The sequence below is a fragment of the Pelophylax lessonae genome, assembly GCF_965119305.1.
Source record: "Pelophylax lessonae genome assembly, chromosome: 1".
Lineage (NCBI taxonomy): Eukaryota > Metazoa > Chordata > Amphibia > Anura > Ranidae > Pelophylax > Pelophylax lessonae.
Genome location: NC_138768.1, coordinates 711,278,386 through 711,303,289, shown reverse-complemented (window position 1 = coordinate 711,303,289; position 24,904 = coordinate 711,278,386).

Here is a 24,904-nt window from a genome sequence, read left to right as displayed (position 1 = left end):
AATGGATTTGTTATGAGGCGGTGGAAAAGCTAAATCAAGCCAAGCTTGGTAGATAGCAAACACTTACTGAATATTAGACCTCTGTCCTTCATTAATATTAATGCACACTGTCTTCATTTGTAGAGCATTGGCTACCAAATTAAAGCTTAAAAGAGTAATGAAAGAGCTATGCTTATTTGAAAGCAAAACAAGTCGAAACCCTATGTTTTCTGTTATATACATTATATATAAAAATATTATTATTGTTGTTGTTATGCAGGATTTATGTAGTGAGAGTAGTTTGTGCAGCACTTTACAACATGAGGGCAGACAGCAGTGGCGGAAATACCAAGGTCTCAAAGGTCGCACTTGCGTGGGGGGGGGTTTATATCTATATAAAAATAGCAAAATAAATATTTTAATCTGCTCATAAGAAAAGCCCAAAAAAAAATGTATGGCGTACTCATGGACTTAACCCATGGTAGCAAATCAGAAATAATCTCACATTGATTTTGATGTGCAAAACCAAACAATTTAATTCAATCCAATCCAATTTAGGGGTTTAAAAGGACTACTTGAATCATGTCGGATGACTTCAGTAGTATCTGAAAATAAATATTTTTTTTCAGTCTTTCCTAAAATATATGAAAACTGTGCTATTAAAGTGGGCATTATGTACTAGAAAAACAGACACACCTGCCCTTTTTATAGAGTGGACCTAAGCTAGGAGCTTATTCCACTGCTTGTCCCTGCTGATGTTGTGCCCTTTGTCTGTTGCCTAATCACAACCCTGCCTCCTATCCTCCTTGCTGTCTGTCGTTTGCTGGCATCAGTTTATCTTAGACTACATCTCCAGCCTGGTGAGTGTTCATACCAACTGCTTTTCTAGTCTGCTCTTCTGTGCTGATTGCTTCTGTGGCCGGGCTCTTTGGTGACATTGTCACTCAATCCTCACTGATCTGAGTGAGCACCTTGCAGTCATATATTCTTCCAGAAGTAGGCACCTTCTAACTAGACTTTGGTCGCCCATGTCAATCTGTGTCCTCTCATTTCCTGCTTTTTATTCCATGTATGTGCAGACCAGAGGTGTAAAGGAAGCCCTCTCGTCACTTTGGCTTTTAACCAGGTACATGATATGTTGTTACTGGCAGCAATATATTGCTTTGCCGTTGTGGCGCTTCTCTTGCTGTGTGGTAACCCTCTGCAAACATGACTCTGTAGCAGCATGCCAACTCCATGCATTCATGGAATTCCCAGGGAATATTTATTTCTCTGCTTCCTCTAGCAGCTCAGAGAGGCCAGGTAGCTGGGAAAGTGATCTGCAGCCAGTTGAGAGACTCTTCACTGTTAGAACCATTCTGCAGGCAGCCAGGCTAGAGCCTGGTAGCATGCAGCTTCTCCAAAAGACCTAGCTAGTGCGGGTATCCCCTCCCTTAATGCAGTTTCTTTGGGGTAGAGCTTTTTGCTTGGGTCTGGGATCTTCCCAGCTGTTCACCTGTGTTACCAAATCTACTATGTGCAGTAGTCAAGGATGTTCATTTATTTTTATTTGGTTACCATCAAACTATTAAAACACTTACACTGGACATGCAGCACTTTACGCAATGCAGTGCAACACCACACACAGATGGTTCCTGCGCACTGCAAAGTTACAACACACGTTCTGTGTCTTGCTGTCCTGCCAAAGTGTGTTGGGTGCTATTCAAAATGGTTGCCAATGTTGAGCACCACATTGTGTTTCATGTGTTTCCATGTATTGTAAAAGGGCAGTTTAAAACATGTTTTACAATACATTACCTAAAAGTGTGGATAAATTACTATGTTTCAGGACCAGTTTAGGACCAGGATCAAATATTTTTTTAATATAATAACCAATACTACATAAGTTGTTAGACTCAGTCTATGCTGGGGTAATGTTGCTTCATGGTTTGTTATACCCTCAATCTGCACCCTTGGTGCTGGGTTCAAAGCAGTTGAATAACAGTAACATTAAGTAGAAGGGATGATCAAATAGAAAGAGTTGGCAGTTCATCACTTTTTAAATCTCTTCAAAATCATGATGTGAATTAATCTGATCTTCACGGAGTCATGATATTTAGAAAACCAGGCACTTATGATGGATTGTAAGTTTCTATAGAATAGACGCAACTTGCTTATAAATATTAGACAAGTCAATAGATCTATAACATATGCACATCAAAATAGAAAGAAAATTTACATTTTCAGGTTCCGAAACTTTCGGGAATGAGAACACTTTACTGTACGATTAAAAGGAAAAAAAAATATTTACCTGTACAGTCAGGTCCATAAATATTGGGACATTGACACAATTCTAATCTTTTTGGCTCTATACACCACCACAATGGATTTGAAATGAAACAAACAAGATGTGCTTTAACTGCAGACTTTCAGCTTTAATTTGAGGGTATTTACATCCAAATCAGGAGAACGGTGTAGGAATTACAAAAGTTTGTATATGTGCTTCCCACTTTTCAAGGGACCAAAAGTAATGGGACAGATTTACAATCATAAATCAAACTTTCACTATTTAATACTTGGTTGCAAATCCTTTGCAGTCAATTACAGCCTGAAGTCTGGAACGTATAGACATCACCAGATGCTGGGTTTCATCCCTGGTGATGCTCTGCCAGGCCTCTACTGCAACTGCCTTCAGTTCCTGCTTGTTCTTGGGGCATTTTCCCTTCAGTTTTGTCTTCAGCAAGTGAAATGCATCCTCAATCGGATTCAGGTCAGGTGATTGACTTGGCCATTGCATAACATTCCACTTTTTTCCCTTAAAAAACTCTTTGGTTGCTTTCGCAGTATGCTTCGGGTCATTGTCCCTCTGCACTGTGAAGCGATATCCAATGAGTTCTGAAGCATTTGGCTGAATAATAATATTTCCCGAAACACTTCAGAATTCATCCTGCTGCTTTTTTCAGCAGTCAATACAAGAGAACCAGTTCCATTGGCAGCTATACATGCCCACGCCATGACACTACCACCGCCATGCTTCACTGATGAGGTGGTATGCTTTGGATCATGAGCAGTTCCTTTCCTTCTCCATACTCTTCTTTTCCTATCATTCTGGTACAAGTTGATCTTGGTCTCATCTATCCATACGATGTTGTTCCAGAACTGTGAAGGCTTTTTTAGATGTTGTTTGGCAAACTCTAATCTGGCCTTCCTGTTTTTGAGTCTCACCAATGGTTTACATCTTGTGGTGAACCCTCTGTATTCACTTTGGTGAAGTCTTCTATTGATTGTTGACTTTGACACACATACACCTACCTCCTGGAGAGTGTTCTTGATCTGGCCAGCTGTTGTGAAGGGTGTTTTCTTCACCAGGGAAAGAATTCTTCGGTCATCCACCACAGTTGTTTTCGGTGGTCTTCCAGGTCTTTTGGTGTTGCTGAGCTCACCGGTGCGTTCTTTCTTTTTAAGGATGTTACAAACAGTTGATTTGGCCACACCTAATGTTTTTGCTATCTCTCTGATGGGTTTGTTTTGTTTTTTTCAGCCTATTGATGGTTTGATTCACTGATAGTGACAGCTCTTTGGATCTCATATTGAGAGTTGACAGCAACAGATTTCAAATGCAAATAGCACACTTGAAATTAACTCTGGACCTTTCATCTGCTCCTTGTAAATGGGATAATGAGGGAATAACACATACCTGGCCATGGAACAGCTGAGCAGCCAATTGTCCCATTACTTTTGGTCCCTTAAAAAGTAGGAGGCACATATACAAACTGTTTTAATTCCTATACCTTTCACCTGATTTGGATGTAAATATCCTCAAATTAAAGCTGAAAGTCTGCAGTTAAAGAACATCTTGTTTGTTTCATTTCAAATCCATTTTGGTGGTGTATAGAGCCAAAAAGATTAGAAAATGTGTTAATGTCCCAATACTTATGGACCTGACTGTATGTCAAAATAACAATATTATAAAAGATTTTGGAATAAAACCACAAATTGTTACCACACATACAATTAAAATACAGTCATCTGAAAAGAAAACATAAGGCGAACGCATCTCTAATCACCTCTACCACATCCTCTGCTCATCAACCAGTCAGGTCCCAGGAGGAGATGATCACGCACAAACATTTAATGAAAGGGCCTGCTCTGGATATATTTATTTCTTCTAGCAGTAGAAATCACACTTTATTACTAGATGCAGGCACTTATGAACAGGCTGCCTCAGACTCCTCAATGTCCTATTCCTCTTTTTGTACAATGATGCTGCCCTGGGCTTCCCTTCTACCCTGATACCATGTTGAACTGCACTAATCCCACTTGTAAGTAACAGTCTGGTATCAGTCTTGGTATCTTCCGAAGAAGCTGTGGTGCAAAACGCATTGAGATGTAATCTCAACCTCAATCAGCTAAATGTATTCATTACAAGATACTGTCTATCCAGAGCGTGGGCTATTTACAGTGCCTTGCAAAAGTATTCAGCCCCCTTGAACTTTGCAACCTTTATAAAGATATAAAACTGTAATTTTTTGTGAAGAATCAACAACAAGTGGGAAACAATCATGAAATGGAACAAAATTTATTGGATATTTAAAACTTTGTTAACAAATAAAAAACTGAAAAATTGGGCGTGCAAAATTATTCAGCCCCTTTACTTTCAGTGCAGCAAACTCTCTCCAGAAGTTCAGTCAGGATCTCTGAATGATCCAATGTTGACCTAAATGACTAATGATGATAAATAGAATCCCCCTGTGTGTAATCAAGTCTCTGTATAAATGCACCTGCACTGTGATTGTTTCAGAGGTCAGTTTAAAGCGCAGAGAGCATCATGAAGAACAAGGAACACACCAGGCAGGTCCGAGATACTGTTGTGGAGAAGTTTAAAGCCGGATTTGGATACAAAAAGATTTCCCAAGCTTTAAACATCCCAAGGAGCACTGTGCAAGCGATAATATTGAAATGGAAGGCGTATCAGACCACTGCAAATCTATGAAGACCTGGCCGTCCCTCTAAACTTTCAGCTCATACAAGGAGAAGACTGATCAGAGATGCAGCCAAGAGGCCCATGATCACTCTGGATGAACTGCAGAGATCTACAGCTGAGGTGGGAGACTCTGTCCATAGGACAACAATCAGCCGTATACTGCACAAATCTGGCCTTTATGGAAGAGTGGCAAGAAGAAAGCCATTTCTTAAAGATATCCATAAAAAGTGTTGTTTAAAGTTTGCCACGAGCCACCTCGGAGACACACCAAACATGTGGAAGAAGGTGCTCTGGTCAGATGAAACCGAAATCAAACTTTTTGGCAACAATGCAAAACGTCATGTTTGGCGTAAAAGCAACACAGCTCATCATCATGAACACACCACCCCCACTGTCAAACATGGTGGTGGCAGCATCATGGTTTGGGCCTGCTTTTCTTCAGCAGGGACAGGGAAAATGGTTAAAATTGATGGGAAGATGGATGGAGCCAAATACAGGACCATTCTGGAAGAAACCTGATGGAGTCTGCAAAAGACCCGAGACTGGGACGGAGATTTGTCTTCCAATAAGACAATGATCCAAAACATAAAGCAAAATCTACAATGGAATGGTTCACAAATAAACATATCCAAGTGTTAGAATGGCCAAGTCAAAGTCCAGACCTGAATCCAATCGAGAATCTGTGGAAAGAACTGAAAACTGCTGTTCACAAACGCTCTCCATCCAACCTCACTGAGCTCGAGCTGTTTTGCAAAGAGGAATGGGCAAATATTTCAGTCTCTCAATGTGCAAAACTGATAGAGACATACCCCAAGCGACTTACAGCTGTAATCGCAGCAAAAGGTGGCGCTACAAAGTAGCTGAATAATTTTGCACGCCCAATTTTTCAGTTTTTTATTTGTTAAAAGAGTTTGAAATATCCAATAAATTTCGTTCCACTTCATGATTGTGTTCCACTTGTTGATTCTTCACAAAAAATTACAGTTTTATATCTTTATTAGTGTTGAGCGAACACGGACTGTATTATTCGTGTTCGTACCGAATAATTGGATTTTTTGTACCCGAACACGGACACGGACACTTTACTGTATGTTCGGGTAAAAATCCGTGTTCGGTCGTTTTATTTCCGGGTTTTGCATGCTTTGGCGCTCTTTTCATGGCGGGCTTTCAACAGCCAATCAACAATCGTTTAACTGGTGTGCCTTAAGCCATCCCAGCCATGCCTGCAAATGTCTCAGTAGCTGTGATTGGCCGTCTGAAGCATGTGACCAAGTCTTTATAAGTTCGAGGCAGCCGCAGCGGCGTCATTATGCTGCTTAGATTCAGGGACAGAGCACACATCAACGTGCTGGCTGCTGATTAGGGAAAGATAGGCAGGAAAAAACCATTTGTGTCCGGATAGAATTGAGGGACAGGTCGGAGTGTTTAGGCAGGGCGAGTTGTAGGCATTTTAGGGATAGAGTCTGCTGAATTATAGGGTCAGTGTCTTCTACAAACTACAATCGATATTGCTGTGTGGGGGGTGGGGTCTGCACTCAATCCTGATCTACGATCTCTTCTCAATCCTGTTAGGGACAGAGTCTGCTGAATTTTAGGGAAACTGTGTTCTACAAACTACAATCGATATTGCTGTGTGGTGTGGGATTGGAGATAGGCAGGTGTCAGTGATCCACATCCATTTTTCTGTGTGTGAGCTGCAGTGAACACAATCTTTTTGGGCTGCAGTGAACACAATCTTTTTGGGCTGCAGTGAACACAATCTTTTTGGGCTGCAGTGAACACAATCTTTTTGGGCTGCAGTGAACACAATCTTTTTGGGCTGCAGTGAACACAATCTTTTTGGGGTGCAGTGAACAAAATCTTTTTGGGGTGCAGTGAACACAATCCTTTTTGGTGTGCAGTGAACACAATCTTTGTGGGGTGCAGTGAACAAAATCCTTTGTGGGGTGCAGTGAACACAATCTTTTTGGGGTGCAGTGAACAAAATCCTTTTTGGGGTGCAGTGAACAACATCCTTTTTGGGGTGCAGTGAACACAATCTTTTTGGGGTGCAGTGAACAAAATCCTTTGTGGGGTGCAGTGAACACAATCTTTTTGGGGTGCAGTGAACACAATCTTTTTGGGGTGGAGTGAACAACATCCTTTTTGGGGTGCAGTGAACAAAATCCTTTTTGGGGTGCAGTGAACAAAATCATTTTTGGGGTGCAGTGAACACAATCTTTTTGGGGTGCAGTGAACACAATCTTTGTGGGGTGCAGTGAACACAATCTTTTTGGGGTGGAGTGAACAACATCCTTTTTGGGGTGCAGTGAACAACATCCTTTTTGGGGTGCAGTGAACACAATCTTTTTGGGGTGCAGTGAACACAATCTTTGTGGGGTACAGTGAACAGAATCTTTGTGGGGTGCAGTGAACACAATCTTTGGGGGGTACAGTGAACACAATCTTTGTGAGGTGCAGTGAACACAATCTTTGTGGGGTGCAGTGAACACAATCATTGTGGGGTGCAGTGAACTCAATCTTTGTGGGGTACAGTGAACACAATCTCATACTTCTGAAGGTTTGAGGGTGCTGCCTGTTCCATACTCCCCCTACTCCTCATCTAGCCTTTTAGGGGTACAAACAATAGTAATTGGGGCCTAGTGTGGTTGTGTACGTGTGATATACATACACTTTTTTGGGATCATATTTTCTATTCCGCTATTTAATCAAAAACCTTTGGGGATCAGTTAAATTGGGGGATAGTCTGTGTTGGTACGTGTGAGAGAGATCCACCTTTCCAAGTTGTTGGGGTTCATCTCATACTTCTGAAGGTTTGAGGGTGCTGCCTGTTCCATACTCCCCCTACTCCTAGCCTTTTAGGGGTACAAACAATAGTAATTGGGGCCTAGTGTGGTTGTGTACGTGTGATATACATACACTTTTTTGGGATCATATTTTCTATTCCGCTATTTAATCAAAAACCTTTGGGGATCAGTTAAATTGGGGGATAGTCTGTGTTGGTACGTGTGAGAGAGATCCACCTTTCCAAGTTGTTGGGGTTCATCTCATACTTCTGAAGGTTTGAGGGTGCTGCCTGTTCCATACTCCCCCTACTCCTAGCCTTTTAGGGGTACAAACAATAGTAATTGGGGCCTAGTGTGGTTGTGTACGTGTGATATACATACACTTTTTTGGGATCATATTTTCTATTCCGCTATTTAATCAAAAACCTTTGGGGATCAGTTAAATTGGGGGATAGTCTGTGTTGGTACGTGTGAGAGAGATCCACCTTTCCAAGTTGTTGGGGTTCATCTCATACTTCTGAAGGTTTGAGGGTGCTGCCTGTTCCATACTCCCCCTACTCCTAGCCTTTTAGGGGTACAAACAATAGTAATTGGGGCCTAGTGTGGTTGTGTACGTGTGATATACATACACTTTTTTGGGATCATATTTTCTATTCCGCTATTTAATCAAAAACCTTTGGGGATCAGTTAAATTGGGGGATAGTCTGTGTTGGTACGTGTGAGAGAGATCCACCTTTCCAAGTTGTTGGGGTTCATCTCATACTTCTGAAGGTTTGAGGGTGCTGCCTGTTCCATACTCCCCCTACTCCTAGCCTTTTAGGGGTACAAACAATAGTAATTGGGGCCTAGTGTGGTTGTGTACGTGTGATATACATACACTTTTTTTGGATCATATTTTCTATTCCGCTATTTAATCAAAAACCTTTGGGGATCAGTTAAATTGGGGGATAGTCTGTGTTGGTACGTGTGAGAGAGATCCACCTTTCCAAGTTGTTGGGGTTCATCTCATACTTCTGAAGGTTTGAGGGTGCTGCCTGTTCCATACTCCCCCTACTCCTCATCTAGCCTTTTAGGGGTACAAACAATAGTAATTGGGGCCTAGTGTGGTTGTGTACGTGTGATATACATACACTTTTTTGGGATCATATTTTCTATTCCGCTATTTAATCAAAAACCTTTGGGGATCAGTTAAATTGGGGGATAGTCTGTGTTGGTACGTGTGAGAGAGATCCACCTTTCCAAGTTGTTGGGGTTCATCTCATACTTCTGAAGGTTTGAGGGTGCTGCCTGTTCCATACTCCCCCTACTCCTAGCCTTTTAGGGGTACAAACAATAGTAATTGGGGCCTAGTGTGGTTGTGTACGTGTGATATACATACACTTTTTTGGGATCATATTTTCTATTCCGCTATTTAATCAAAAACCTTTGGGGATCAGTTAAATTGGGGGATAGTCTGTGTTGGTACGTGTGAGAGAGATCCACCTTTCCAAGTTGTTGGGGTTCATCTCATACTTCTGAAGGTTTGAGGGTGCTGCCTGTTCCATACTCCCCCTACTCCTAGCCTTTTAGGGGTACAAACAATAGTAATTGGGGCCTAGTGTGGTTGTGTACGTGTGATATACATACACTTTTTTGGGATCATATTTTCTATTCCGCTATTTAATCAAAAACCTTTGGGGATCAGTTAAATTGGGGGATAGTCTGTGTTGGTACGTGTGAGAGAGATCCACCTTTCCAAGTTGTTGGGGTTCATCTCATACTTCTGAAGGTTTGAGGGTGCTGCCTGTTCCATACCCCCCCTACTCCTCATCTAGCCTTTTAGGGGTACAAACAATAGTAATTGGGGCCTAGTGTGGTTGTGTACGTGCGAGATACATACACTTTTTTTGATCATATTTCCTATTCCGCTATTCAATAAAAACCTTTGAGGATCAATTGAATTGCGGGATAGTCTGTGTCGGTACGTGTGAGAGAGATCCACCTTTCCAAGTTGTTGGGGTTCATCTCATACTTCTGAAGGTTTGAGGGTGCTGCCTGTTCCATACTCCCCCTACTCCTCATCTAGCCTTTTAGGGGTACAAACAATAGTAATTGGGGCCCAGTGTGGTTGTGTACGTGTGATATACATACACTTTTTTTGGATCATATTTTCTATTCCGCTATTTAATTTAACTGGGCCTCCATGCGAGACCTGTGTGCCTTGTTGCGCTGTTTTGAGTACTCCACCAACATGGCCAGTGGCAATGACGCCGTTCTCAGCTTAACTATCCCACTTCTATGCCTCCTTGAAAAAACAATTCGGGCGATGATGGAAGAGGATGTGGCACAGGATGAGGAGGAGGAGGAGGATGAAGAGGTAACATTTCCAAGGCTTTCAGGGCAGTCATTCGCAAGGGGCTCCGAGGGTGGGTTCCTGCACACGCAAACGCCAGGGACGCAATTGTCCAGCAGGGGCACAGTTCTGGAGGATGAGGAGGATGAGGAGGAGGAGGAGCTGGAGGAGGAGATGGAACCATGTTCACAGCAGGGTGGCACCCAGGCCAGCTCATGGCCATCACTGGTGCGTGGCTGGGGGGATACAGAGGACACGGACGATACACCTCCCACAGAGGACAGCCTTTCGTTGCCTCTGGGCAGCCTGGCACACATGAGCGATTACATGCTGCAGTGTCTCCACAACGACCGCCGAGTTGCCCACATTCTAACTTGTGCTGATTACTGGGTGGCCACGCTGCTGGATCCCCGTTACAAGGACAACGTACCGTCCTTAATTCACTCACTGGAGCGCGATCGCAAGATGCGCGAGTACAAGCGCACGCTGGTAGACGCCATGCTGCTGGCATTCCCATCTGACAGCGGGGCCACAGTGGAAGCACAAAGCAGAGGAGGAGGAGGAGGAGGTCGCCAACGCAACCAGGGCACCGCCAGCACCGCAGAAGGCAGGGTTAGCATGGCCGAAATGTGGAAAAGCTTTGTCAGCACGCCACAACAAACAGCAGCACCAGCAGCTCAGATGGAACGTCTTAGCAGGAGGCAGCATTTTACCAACATGGTGGAGCAGTATGTGTGCACACGCCTACATGTAGTGAATGACGGGTCTGCCCCCTTCAACTTCTGGGTCTCCAAATTGGGCACATGGCTTGAGCTTGCCCTTTACGCCTTGGAGGTGCTGGCGTGCCCTGCAGCCAGTGTATTATCTGAACGGGTATTTAGCACGGCTGGGGGCGTTATAACAGACAAGCGCAGCCGCCTGTCCAGAGACAATGTGGACAAGCTCACGTTCATTAAAATGAACCAGGCATGGATCCCACGGGACTTTTCCGTACCTTATGCAGAATAGCAATGGATACCGACCTTACCCACCCATTGTTCCATTTTTGCTCTTTCTCACTCTTTTGGGGTGTACCCTCATTTAAAATTTTTGAAAAGAAGCAGTGTTGGCTACCTCGTCCTCCTCCTCAGGGCCAGATTAATGTAGGGGCTATTGGAGCTGCAGCTCCAGGCCCCTACCTTTTATATAGGCCCCGGGTTGGCCATATTCACTGTTACCGCTCTTCTGTCACTTGTAAACACAGAAGTCTGGCTTCTATGCTCGCTTCCCCAGGCAGCACCCTCAGAACCTCCCCACACAGCGTGAAGGCCGGACAAGGAGGGACAGTTGGCGATGCATGGATGTGTTTATGGGCTTCAGAGACAGCATCCCATGTTGAATTAGGCATGCATGGCTGCACCCTTCCTCCTCTGGGTGCATGGCAAGGCACGGCCCTTAAGGCCCTTCAAAATCCTCAGCACCAAGCCCATGATGCTGTTAATCCGGCCCTGGTCCTCCTCCACCGCCGCTTCCACCTACACCGCCCATAGGTGTGCGCAGCCTATTGCATTAAGGTGTGCACCCCAAAGTTGAAATACACATGCATGTGTTTGCCAGCAGGGAGAGTAATGTATCGGGGCCATGTACCTGTAGGCAAGGAGAAATAGAGCAGAGCAGGTCCCAGGGAGATCTTTCCCATCTCCTCACTGGCAATGCTATGTGCCCTAGGTGATTAGGGTGTGCCCAGGCACACCCAGCACACCCTGTGCGCACGCCTATGTCACCGCCACATCCACCACCACCTCAACCTCCCTCCTACTCCATATGGGCCTCGTCCTTCAGAGATGAAGAAGAACATTGTTTTATTTTTCTGTTTTTTTTTTGTTGTTTTAAGTTATTTCCCTATCCACATTTGTTTGCAGAGCACTTGCCATGCTCTTAATTACGTTTTGCTGCCATTTGCAGCACTCTAGCCCTTTCCTTTGGTGTTTTAGAGCCATTTTAGTGCCTTAAAGTTCGGGTCCCCATTGACTTCAATGGGGTTCGGTGTCCGGGAAAAGTTCGGTAAAAGTCCGGGACACGGACCCGGACTTTTTTTTAAAGTTCGGCCGAACCCGTCGAACACGGACATCTAGGTGTTCGCTCAACCCTAATCTTTATATCTTTATGTTTGAAGCCTGAAATGTGGCAAAAGGTCGCAAAGTTCTAGGGGGCCGAATACTTTCGCAAGGTACTGTATCTAGTTATTAAAATTATTAAGTTCGGGGTTTGTTATATGCTGATGAGTGGGGGGATATATGAAGAGTTTTCCCCTTATGTTTTTTTTTCATATGTGTTTTTTTTTATCTAAGTAGGACAACAAATTGTGGCTTTATTTCAAAATCTTTTAGATTATTTTTATGTTAAAATATATGTAAATACATTTTTTTTTTACTTTAATCATATAATAAAGTATATTCATTCTTGAGAGTTTTTATCATCTAAAAAAATCCCATTTACTTTTTATTTTTGTGTGTGTATTTAATGCTAAAGATGTGGTGCACAGCATATCTACCACTCAAACTCAATTAAAATATAGATCTATGACATATACAGAAAAGGCTTATTATTTTAAAGCATGTAGTATCCAAAACAATATGAGTGCAAATATATGGTAATTACTTTCCTGTTTTTATTCTTTACCCCGAGTCTAGCTTAGAAGAGACATGTGAATGTGATATCGCATGACACACCTTCACTGAGTCTGTCTAATACATAGAAGCCATAAGGAATGTTTCCAAGTTGAAGAGTTGTTCTCCAACTATATTGGTAAAAAACTGAACTTTATTGATCTGTTATTCTGCTATGGCCTGATTAATACTTTAGAATCTAGAAAACAACAGCAAGTTTATAAACACATTATACAACATTGTCTATTATTAAGAAGGCTGAAAAAATATAAAAAGTGCAAATATACATATGTACATTATTAATAGATCCACAGCTTACAATAAACAACCATCCTGTAAAGTGAAAAAAAAACAAAAACCCCCAAACTCTGGGCTACACTCCAAGCAGAAATGCAAATGATCACAAGTGCTTACAATGATTTGCCAGTATTGTCTGTGTTATTTTAGTGGCATTAAATCTTGCATGTGACAAGGTGTCCTCCATGCTGTGCAGAGTTTTCTGTGAAAGCAGTTATTTTGTCATTACCGCTGCACAGGCTACACATAAAACATGTTATGAATGATGTCAGTAAGTCATTTCATCTCAAGAAAACATATTGACTCCAAGCCTGTCTAATTACATGCATTGACACAATGGCTTCCCCAAGGGGTAATTACATTTCAATTTTCGCTAGGTATTTTCTTTAGAAAATATTAGCAGGAACTTGTAATGGTCACAAGATACTGTCTATTTTAATACTACATTCATTAGACATATTATAGTTTTATTCTACAATAAAAAAAATAATTTGACAACAGTCAGCAGAATTGCTAGTATTAAATACCTCTCTCTTCTGTCTATTGAATGTAACCAGCACAATAATAGGTAACCACTCATGTTCCATGGTACAAAATAGGTGTCATACAAATGCTCCAAGGACTCTAATGCACCTAAAAGTTTTTATTTGCTTGGTAGCTTATGATTAATGTATATCTAAAACCAAAACTTTTTGAGTTAGAGATTTTGGATATAGTAAGTAATGGTAAAGCCTTTGTGTTTTTTTTTTTTTCTTGCCATCTATGTTTTATTGGGAAGATTTTCCTACATTTCCTGTTTTATAGATACAACCAACAATGAAAGCAAAACTCTCTAAAGGAAAGGAAAGGGAATTCCCTTTTAGCCAACATTAGCTTTAAGCAAACATTATCAATGGAAGGTAGTGATGGGCCAAACACCCCCTGGTTCGGTTTGCACCAGAACTCTCGAAAATGGAAAAAGTTCAGACCCTAACTGAAAACCCTATTAAAGTATATGGGATCCGAATTTGAAAAATCAAAAGTTCCCATTTTGAAGGATTATATGAAAGTTATTAGTCATAAAAAGGGGTATAGTCCCCAGGTACTGCCGTAGGAGACATGTATCAGTGCAAAGTTTTTTCAAACAAGAGCAGTGATTTTAATGATGCTTAAAGTGAAACAATAAAAATGAAAAATTGCTTTAAATATAGTGCCTGGGGGGGTTCCCTTAGTCTGCCTGTAAATTGGCACATCTGTACTGTGTATAGAACCTGATGCAGAAAAAATGACATATATAAATAAATAAAATTACATTTAAACTGATTTTCACAGCTGCAAGTTATTGCCGGCAATACAAAAATGTTAAAATAAACCCCTGAAAATTCATACCAGGCCATTATCCAAACATGAAACTAGTAGGCTAGAAAAGGGGATGACGAGCGAGTACCCCCTCTCCTGAACCATACCAGGCCACATACCCTCAACATAGGAAGGTGCTTTGCGGTGGAGGGGCTCTGCCCCCCACCCCAAAGCAAATTGTCCTTATCTTGATGGGGTCAAGGGCCTTTCACCACAACCCTGGTCAGTGGTTGTGGAGGTCTGCAGGCAAGGGGCTTATCAGAATCTGTAAGCTCCAAGTCCCATCCCCCCCCTATGTGAATAAGTATGGGGGATATTGTACCCCTACTCATTCACCCAAAAAAGTGTCAAAAATAAATAAACACACATACACAGTTTTTGACAATTCCTTTATTAAAAAATAAAAAAAAATGCCCCCCGATGGAGATCTATTGTCAATCACGATGCCTTCCACACTGCCGGACCTGAAAAAAGAAAAAAAAAGAAAAGCTCTGCCACTATCCAAGTCTAACAGCCAACTGCCTGCTCCACCGACTGCTTGCACTGAGGTCTGACAGTTCTTAAATAGGTAAAGGATGGAGCCACCTGGCGACATCACCTGGTGGCACCACCCCTTGTGATGTCACCTAGCAGCGCCTGCTGGGTCGGCGATGTCACATGGGGCGGTGCCACCAGTTGATGTCGCCAGATGGCCTCACACCTTACCTATTTAAGAACTGTCAGACAGCAGAGCATGCAGTCAGTGGTTAGCCTTTGTCACGGTTGGAGCTTCTTTTTTTTCAGGTCTGGCAGTGCGACGGGCGTCGGGATTGATGACAAGCAAATAATCTTTTATTGGCAAAAAAGCACAAACAAGAAGTAATTTACACAGACACACCATTAAAAGGCATAAGGAAGATCATTTCTGCACACCTATGGGTGATCATTTTTCACAACCAGACCACACTATGAAAGACATGAATGTTTTACTTCTTAAAGGGAACTTTAAACTACTCAGGAAAGGAAAACATTTAAACTAAGAATGAAAATTATATTTCACACAAAAAGATAAAAGACTAAAAATGTGGAACTCAATTTTCTAAATTACTATCCAACAGTTTTATGACTACCTTTATCCATATGACTGTTATTCCCCTTTTAACCCATAGTCCTCTCCATTTCCTCAGAGATTTTCTTACCTATAATTCTACTAAAACGTTGTGCATTAGTACAGCTTGGACCTTAAAGAAGGGGGTGCACCCTGAAAGCTTGATCTGAAGGTTTAGAAGTTTGTGCAAATAAAAAAAAATATCATAGACCATACTCAATTGTTCTTGTGTCAAGTGCACTACTATGACTACAATCGCCTAGGGTTTAGCTAAACAATTGAGTTTTAATCTTATAGGCTGTTCACTATGCAAGAACATTTTCCCAGAGTTTACTGAATTAGGTGAAGCCCTGCTGATTTCTATCATCCAGTCATGTGCAATCAAAGTGCACTTTATTTAACTACCTTGCACGTGATTGGATATTTTTTGCAAGTTTTCGCTAAGTTCTAAGGAAAATTCTCTTACAAAGTTCAACAGCCTGTTTGCCTTTAATACATGAGCCACTTTGCCACATTTGCAGTATTTTAAATTAATTGTATTGCTGATTAAGCAAATCTGGGAAGGCATCCTTACTCATACTAAATAAATACAATAGTATCTCTTTTTTTTTTTTTTTCCAAAATAGTATCTCTGACTGAGACGCTGAAAACATTACCTGACTTTGTCAAGAAATTCTAATAATCCAAGAACCTTTGCTGTAACTGGTGTTAGGGTTTAGTACCAACAAAATCAACTTTGTGCTCCCTAAACCTCTAAATTATTAGACTGATAATTCCATAAACCCCAAAACCCATTTGTTAGACCTATAGGGCTATTTGATTTTGTATCCCTTAGTGAACCTTTCATTTCCAGTGTGTTCTATCATAAACTGGAAAGGCAGGTTGGGGCATGTAGTTTCACAAAGACTTGAAAGCAAGAGGTCCAGTGATATGGTGTTTAAACAAAGATGCTACATGCTTATCTTTCCAGCAGCCCATGTGTTTAAATATTGCTGCATTGCCAGTCTCTGGCTGCTACAGTTTTTCAACATTTCTTGGTATGTGAACACCTGCTCTACCCACTGCCCACTGTGGTTCACCCTGCCACCTTGTACACCACTACAGGATGTACCATAGTGTATGGAGCAGGTATTTGACCCTGGAAGTGTCCCTGGAAGTGTTGAATAACTGCATCTGTCAGGGATCAGCAGCACAGCAAAGTTTTACTGCACAAGCTGCTAAATATATAGGTATACAGTATCTTCCTTTTGCAGCCTGATGGATTAAAGCAGCCTATTCATTACAAAGCAGGTAAATTGTACCTGATTGTTCACATTTTCATATCATCATCTTCAGTAGCAGCATATATATTCAGAAAACAAAATATGTATTTTTAAGATCACATAAATCAATAAACAAAATAAACTAAACGCAAAATGTTACATATTGTACCCCAATAATTTAATATGATTTCAGGAGGCCAGTATTAGTCACATAAATCTGTTATGCATGTTGGTAATCCATGAATTGTCGGTGCTAAGGTTTTGCTTATTTTTCCATGCGTGTGCATTCATCCTATATTGCAGAGTTCATTAGTGAGTGAGTGATAAGTGAGTGCAGTTTCATACCATGAATCACATAAGAATGATCCGTGTGTTACTATGTGATTCGCATTTGATCCTGGTGCCGTGCGATTTCATCGCATTCATTAGAATGGGCTGAAACTGTTGGACCGCACTAATGCAGTACTTTAAAAAATGCACAGCAACTGGACCATATGTAATGTACTATGTGATCTGGTGCTGGCAAATGCACTGTGTTTGTGATCTGCGTTTTAGGTGTCATTAAGTTAACACTGACACCTGCTGCAGATCGAAAGTGCAGTGTATTTTGAATATAAAATTAAAATATACCTGCACCCCTAGAAAGCAGTGTACTCCTAACTCCGGGTGGGTTAAAAGGTATAAAAAAGACTAAGGGAGTCGTGCTAGATTGAGATAAGGCAACTGGACAATGCCTATACGATATACATAAATCTGTCAGGATCATGTAATAAAAAACATATGTGAAAATACACAAACATATCTTCAGAACATTGTGCAGTCCCCTTTTGAAGTAGGTGATCCAACCAATAATCACAGTAAAGTTCAGTTCCAAATGATTGAATGAAAGGGAGATTCCACCCAAGTGACTGATAAGATGACAAAAACAGCACGTGATCCCATCCACCACACACAGTCTCTTACCAGAGAGAGATGGAATGTGCACATCGAGTAGTTTAAGGACTACTTCAGCCTACTCCCAGCGTGACAGCTCCAGGAGAATTCAACCACGGATGTGAACCAGCCCTGATATCCCACAGGCACTTGATGGTATATCTCTCACAGAAGCGATATATAGTGGGGAATAATAGACAAATGGGACAAGCCCATAGTGTGATATTGCCAAAAGCAGTTTATTAGAAAACAAAGCGTAAGTTGCACTCACCCATAAAACGAGTAATCGAGCATGTAATCGAGCAAAATAATCTGCACACCCTGAACATAGCGCCCAAACCTCATTGAATTAATTCATTTTTTTCTGGTCTTTTTCTAGGCCAGTTTGCAAGCTTTTAGAAAAAAAAAAAAGGTCATAAGTAGCTGGGCACTGCCATGCGAGAAATACACCAATGCAAATAGAATTTTTTAAAAATACCATTCATGTTGATGGCCACAAGGACTTCATCCCCATATCCCTGGCTCAGTGAATGTGGGACTCTCTGGGGGGGGTTGTAGATAACCAAACCCCTTCTTCCCATGTGAATAAGTAGGGGTTGAATAGTACCCCTTTTTGCTCATTACAAAAATGTAAATAAAAAAAAAGTCCTATGGTAAATCCATCATCAATCACATTGTCCAGAGATGTAGATCCATTGTCAGATACAATAAACTATGACCTGCTAATAAAAACATGAGGATCCATATACGAAGATGTGAATGACAACTTGCTGGCTAGTGATGCTGTTTGACATTATTGACCAAATATGGCCATAACTATGTTTGTTTACTGACTTCACATCTTCCAGGTGGCTTGTTTAATATGTGATCAATGAATCATTTGAAGAGGTTCGGGTGGGAGAAAAGGTCAAACCTGGCCATTCAGCTTACCGATTCCGTGGACCTTGAACGGTGAGATTTTTGAAGTGTACATTCCTCTACCTCTTCATTTAGACATTTGTTCAAACAAACACGGGTTGATATAGCAATGTGTGCAACAAGAAACAAAGAAAATCTGTCCTGATAGCAAATACAATCCAAGTATCCATGTGAACATAGAACAAGCACTAAAAATAGTGTTTCTGAAAGCTCTAATGAAAATGTCATGGGACCAGATGGCCAATTTCATGAAATATCAGCTTCTAAAGAACGTGAATCATCACAAAACAATGCCCAGCCAATAGCTGTATCTAGAAATACAAACCGTTCTAATCAAAACATCAGTGATGAGAAAGTGTATGTGCCTAAAATGCCTGGAAATTAGGAGAGTGTGTGGGCAAGCAACTTTGGCTATAACAAACAACATCATTAAATGGAAAACGTGTTCTATTTATTAGTAAAGATTGTCTCACTTTATTTCTTCTGAATGAAAAAGGAAACAGTTTGAACTATTTCACACTGCATTTTACAGGGTGCCTGATCTAGATTAAGGCTCCATGCACTCTAGCGTTTTTTTTTTTTTTTTTAAACTCCTAGATGCTATTACGAGCATTTTCTTTTCTGCTTCTAGAAGCTAATAATGTTATTCTATGTGTCCATGCACACTTTGTTATGCTAGAAGCATTTTCAAGCTTTAGCGAGCCCAAAAAAAATGTTTTCATAAAGATTTTGCCGGAAAAAAAAAAAGTTTTTTTTTTTTCAAGCATTTTTTTTTCTTCATGTACAGCAAGGCCTGGATTAAGGAAAGAAAACCTAGACGGAGAGCCGACATGACAGGGTTAAAAGGGGGTTTGGAGTAGTAATTTAAGGAGGGTTCAAAGGAAATAGTAAAGGAATACTTATTGGATTGGTGGAGTGTAGGGAACAGGTGGGGCTTTAAGGGGTCAAACTGTAGGAGGGTCCTGGAGAGGTCTTCAATCATGAGAGCGACAATGTCGGATCAACTTCCCACCCTCCCTCCCCTTTTGTTTGGTGGTTACGTTCTTGTGTGATTTTAGGCTGTTTCCCTTGGTGGTATGTCATGGCAGCTGGCGGGGTACAAAGTCCTTGTATGTGCTTTATTTGATAAATGAAAATTGGTTGGGACCCGTCTTGGGTACGGCTCCCTGTGGTTTGTCTGGGTTGTATCTGCTAATAGTGGCGTTGTCTCCGAGTCAGTGTTTTGCGACTGGAGGCCTAAGTTTGGTTAAGCAGGTACGTGAAGTAGTGGTGCCTACAAGGACCTTGGGGCTCCAAATTTGAGAATGTACTTACTGTTGCTTGTATGATTTATATATGTTATTTATACAATTTTGGTTAATAAAAGGCTGCTTTAGTCATTAAACTCCCAGTTATGTTGTCTAGTGTTTTACTTGGGTAAAGAAATAAGGGGGAGTGTTGGGCAAGCAGTTTATAGAGACAAAATCATCTTTTATACCCTAGTCATGTAAAAATGCTAATAAAACACTAACGTCCGAAACCCTCCTAAAAGCTACTAAAATGCTACTACAAACTGGCACAAAAACTATTATTAGCGTTTTTCAGCCAGAGATTTTTTCTAGCATTTTTTGAGCTTGCAAAAAAAGCTAGTGTGCATGGAGCCTTAAGTGGGGTACACACTAGTAGAAAATCGGCCAAAAATCTTCGTCCGAGGAAAGATTGTACGATTTTCGGCTAGTGTATACACAACTTTCAGCAGCGGATTCCGACATTCTCAACGAAAAAAAAACGGAGGGACAAACACCAAAATTTTCATCGTCCGTCCTCAGCACTACCAATTTTCGTTTAATGTGTATGCAATACGTCCACGAAAAATCGGATACCAAAGACCACACATGACCCGGAAGTTTATCAATAAAAAACAACATAAATGGATAATTTGTATATATATTCGTTGCACTAATATGAACTGAGCTCCCACTCTCTCTCTCTAGCTATCTCTATCCACACATACAGTGTACAGGGGATATATAAAGTCTATTCATTAATGTGGCCTCAGTAATCACACGTATACCTTCTTATATCACACTCTACTATCAAACGTCCCAAGAAAAAAAAGAGATCAGACAAGAAATTTTGTGCAACATTATGCACTGTCAAATAAAAACGGTTATGACCGCAGAGCAAGAGCTAGAAAAATCGGACCATATTTTGTCTGATTTCCGTTCAGTGTGTACGAGCCTTTACACTATGAGATACAGAATAGCCTGATGTGCCCTGATATCAGTAATCTAGTGTGGTCACACTGACAAAGTACACATTATAGTAAATCATACTAATGAGCACAAAGTTTAACTCCAGGCAAACAGGTGTTTAGATAAATGGAATACATATTAGGGAGCTGTTTTACATGCCAAAAGATTTGTGCTTCTTTACATTCATTCCTGAGATATTCTCAGCTCCGCCACATAGCGCAGCCAAGTTGATTACATTTATTTCCTGTCATTGTTATAGGAAGAGATAAAGGTGTGATTACAAGCAGCCCATCTAATTGGTTCTCAGCCCTGCCAATCCTTCCCTCTGAGTGCTGCTGTATAGGGGATTTAAGAAGAGTTCTACCAAGTCAAATTCAAGCACCTACACCCAATGGCATATAAACAGTGATTGCAGCCCAGGAGCTGTTATGGGATCTGGACTGAGAGCAGTCAAGGAGGCTGTTCAGGAAAACAAGCTACTATTACAGAAGGGCTGAATACCTCAGGATTGTTGCAAGTCACAGATTTATTTCTGTGCTGTTTGCAGAAGCATTTGTTTAACTACTTTAGCTGTAGTTTTAATGCTTTCCAAACTCATGCTACAGACTGAAATTACACCTCTATGCCTAATACAGTCAAACATTCTGAAACGTCTTCTCAGCTAAAAAGGTTATCGATTAATTGTACTGGAGCATTAAAAAAAATTCAGAATATAAAATATAATGATGGTTAGCAGGTCTTTTTTTTCACAAAGAAAAGGTGCACATACTCACACCATCCACCCACGTATACTCCACCCTCCCCTAAGAACTGTGTATCGCACAGGACTCAAGGTTTAGGAATGCTTAGGGCACTGAATACAGGACTCAGGAATGTATATTGTACAAGCGCAAAATGCAGGAGTGCATATTGCACAGGGCACACAGCTCAAAGTCACACAGGGCCCAGGGGTGCATATTGTACAGTGCTTGGAAATGCCTATCAATCACAGCACAGGTCGCAGGAGTGCATATTAGACAGGTTGCATGATTTAGGAATGCATATCCCACAGATTCAGAAGTGAGCCAGCATACCTCCAATAATTACCACCCCCCCCCCCTAAACTCCCAGGACAAAGCTCTCTCCCTACAGTAAAGTGCTCTCCCACCTTCTCTTAAAGAACTCCCCCCACAATAGAGAACTTTCCCTCACCCCCCCTCCCAAGTACAGAGCTCCCCCCCCCCTCCACTAAACTGAGACTGTCAAGGAAACTATTTCAGCAAAGGCTGCAGTAGGAGCAGTAGGGCTGGTTTAGTTAAGTCCAGTGGTGTTATTTTTGGTGCTTTTATTTTTGGGTAACTTCGGTAAATTTAGGGGATTAAGTGGGACACCTCAAAAGGAACTATGTACAAAGTGAGGACACTGGACTTCCTTCTGTAGAAATGTAAGCGAAGCCTTTGTAAAACAGTCACTGATTTGGTTTGGATTAGTAGCTAAAGGCGCAAAAGCTTCCTCTTTTTAGCAATTTGAGCAGACTCCCTTTACAAACAACTAAATGGACTGAGCTTTTAGGAACATCAGAAAATATCCCCTTTTTCTCCAAACTCACACTGCTAATTTTCTCAAGCACCAAAGGGGTGGCCCACGGTCTCTAGGATCTCTCTCACCAGACTGTACTCACGAATGTCCCTGGAAAGCTGGTTGCCTCCTTGCAACATCCATGCAACATATTTTACCTGTGATACCAGACTAGATCCTCAAATGCCAGCCCCTCAGTCAGCTTTCTGCCGCTTCCAGCAATGCATGAACTCAGGTCACCCACTCCATAATTCACAGTTATGGCCTTGCCTACTCCAGTGTCATTTAAAAATAATTAAAATGATTTATAAAGCAATGCCTAGTTTTTATTCATTTGTGTCTTTTATATTTGCCATAAAAGTGGAACTGGTACCCCAAAAATGATCTTTCATTCAAATGCCTTTTCTCAAAGTACATCTACTGTTTCTATAAAAAGCAGCAGGACCTGTGTAAATGGAGAATTCTTTACCAGTTCTGACTTTCTGAACTATGGGTGCTTCATTACTGCAGGAACATGTCAGTATTAAAGCTAAACTCCAGGACTTTTTTTTTACCTTGCATTGATTCAGCTTGATCACATATAATTCTTCATAACTCACATCCACAATGTTTCTTGGGATGCAGAATTTCATTGTAGCAGCCTAAGTTACACACAGGAAGCACTGGACTCTTGCGGGTGCTGCTTGTGCGACTTGCCTTCTGTATATTAAACACAGAAGGTTGCTTGTTTGGCACCTCTGCCATTCTACGATTGTCTTGTACTTTAGACAGGGTGGAGAGGAGAGGTAGTTGATGTCACAATCTCTGCCTTGTCAAATTAGAGAATACCTTGTATTCATTTAAAATAAATGTTATCTGTATGGTAGAGAAAGTTGCTTGTGCTTGAGCAGCACCCAAAGGAGACCAGTGAATTTCTACATCCTCAGCAGCCCTCTGGCTATGCAGGGTTGGATGTAACCAAGCTGGGCAAAGTAAGTGGACAACCTATCAACTACCTAAAGTCAATCAATATCTCATATCTTTTAAATGCAGAGTGTGTGAGGTCTGACATTTGGCACTTTAGCTACTAGCAGACTTCAGATGGCCACAGTAGGTAAAACTATAAAAATTGAGCACATACAAAATATTCACAGGTAACCTTGCTCATGTATGATAATTTCAGGTAAAATTAGAATTTTCCTGCACTAGACCAACTGTTAGAGGTCCTCTTTAAGTTGACTTCTGCCCCTGCTGACAACCCAGCACTTAGGTTCAACTACAGAAAGTAAAGCTAACAAAAGGTGGAAATCAAAATATTTTCTACTGCAGAATAAAGATTTATCTATAAAAAAAAAAAAAACAACAGAATTTTAATACAGTGTTTATACTTATGCCTAAGTTATGGGTTCATTTTAGGAAAAAAAAAAAAAAAGAAAACACTGTAAATAGACACACATTGTGGTTTCAGACCACACATCACTATAATGTCTTAAACAACAGGAATGCCCCAGCTGATTAATGCATAGGCATGATAAAAGACCTATGAAGATCCTACAAATGACAGTAAAATTAGAGCCTTCTAACACAGTTATTAAAATGAGAGTGGTGGTTAAAATGTGGCTCCTCATTTCTCTATATTTTTGACACATTGATTACTGAAAACCAGCGCAGTGAAATAAGTTTGCAATTGTTAATAATTATCTTTCATTATGCCTGTAAAAGTCTATTTAGGCATCTTGTGTATTATGGAAATGTTGCTAATAGCCACGTGATCCTATGGCTGTCTACTGATGGCATTGGAATGTTCACATAAACATGTCAGGCATTTGTTTAGATAACACAGCTGCTTATATGATTTTTTTGTAATTGAAAAGTCATCTTTAATTTTGGTGAAACACCTTTTTTGTCATTTGTGTCCATTAAAAGTAGGTAAACATGCTTACGTAAAATAGAAGGGAAACATATCCAAATAGTACTTCAACCAAATATAATGTATATCAGTTACCAAAATATATATGATAAACCGGGAACTCGATGTCTCCCTGTTTCCAAGTTCAGAGAGAAAATAATGGATCTGGTTTTATAAGACCTAGTGCACAAGGACTTTTGAGGTGCTTTAGGATAGGTTTACATGCATTTGCCATGGTATCACATTTAATTATGTAAAGACTCTGCAACAGGCAGTAAGGATTTCAAGTGGTTCTAAGTCTAAAAGTTTTCGTGCATTAAGGTAAAAAACACCCCAATACCGATTCACCCCTGCCCCTAAACATTTATCTGGCTCCTCTCACCAATCCAGAGTTGTCATGGCTGCAGAACCACTCATCCACTTTCTGGCCTCACAGCAGTGGGAACCAGTCAAACCCCTGTGAGAAATGGGGGAATGACTTACCAGCTAAACCTATTCCCACCCCCATTCTAAAACTATTCTATCTTGAAAGAAAAGACGTCTATACTTACCTATTCTGTAGCTGCTCCTTGCACATATGCAAGCGCTAATAGAGTTGGGAAATATCTAGCGAATAAGATTTTAGACCAAAAATCTAAAACTGGAATTTCTCACCTGATCTATCCTACCTCTACGCATGAAA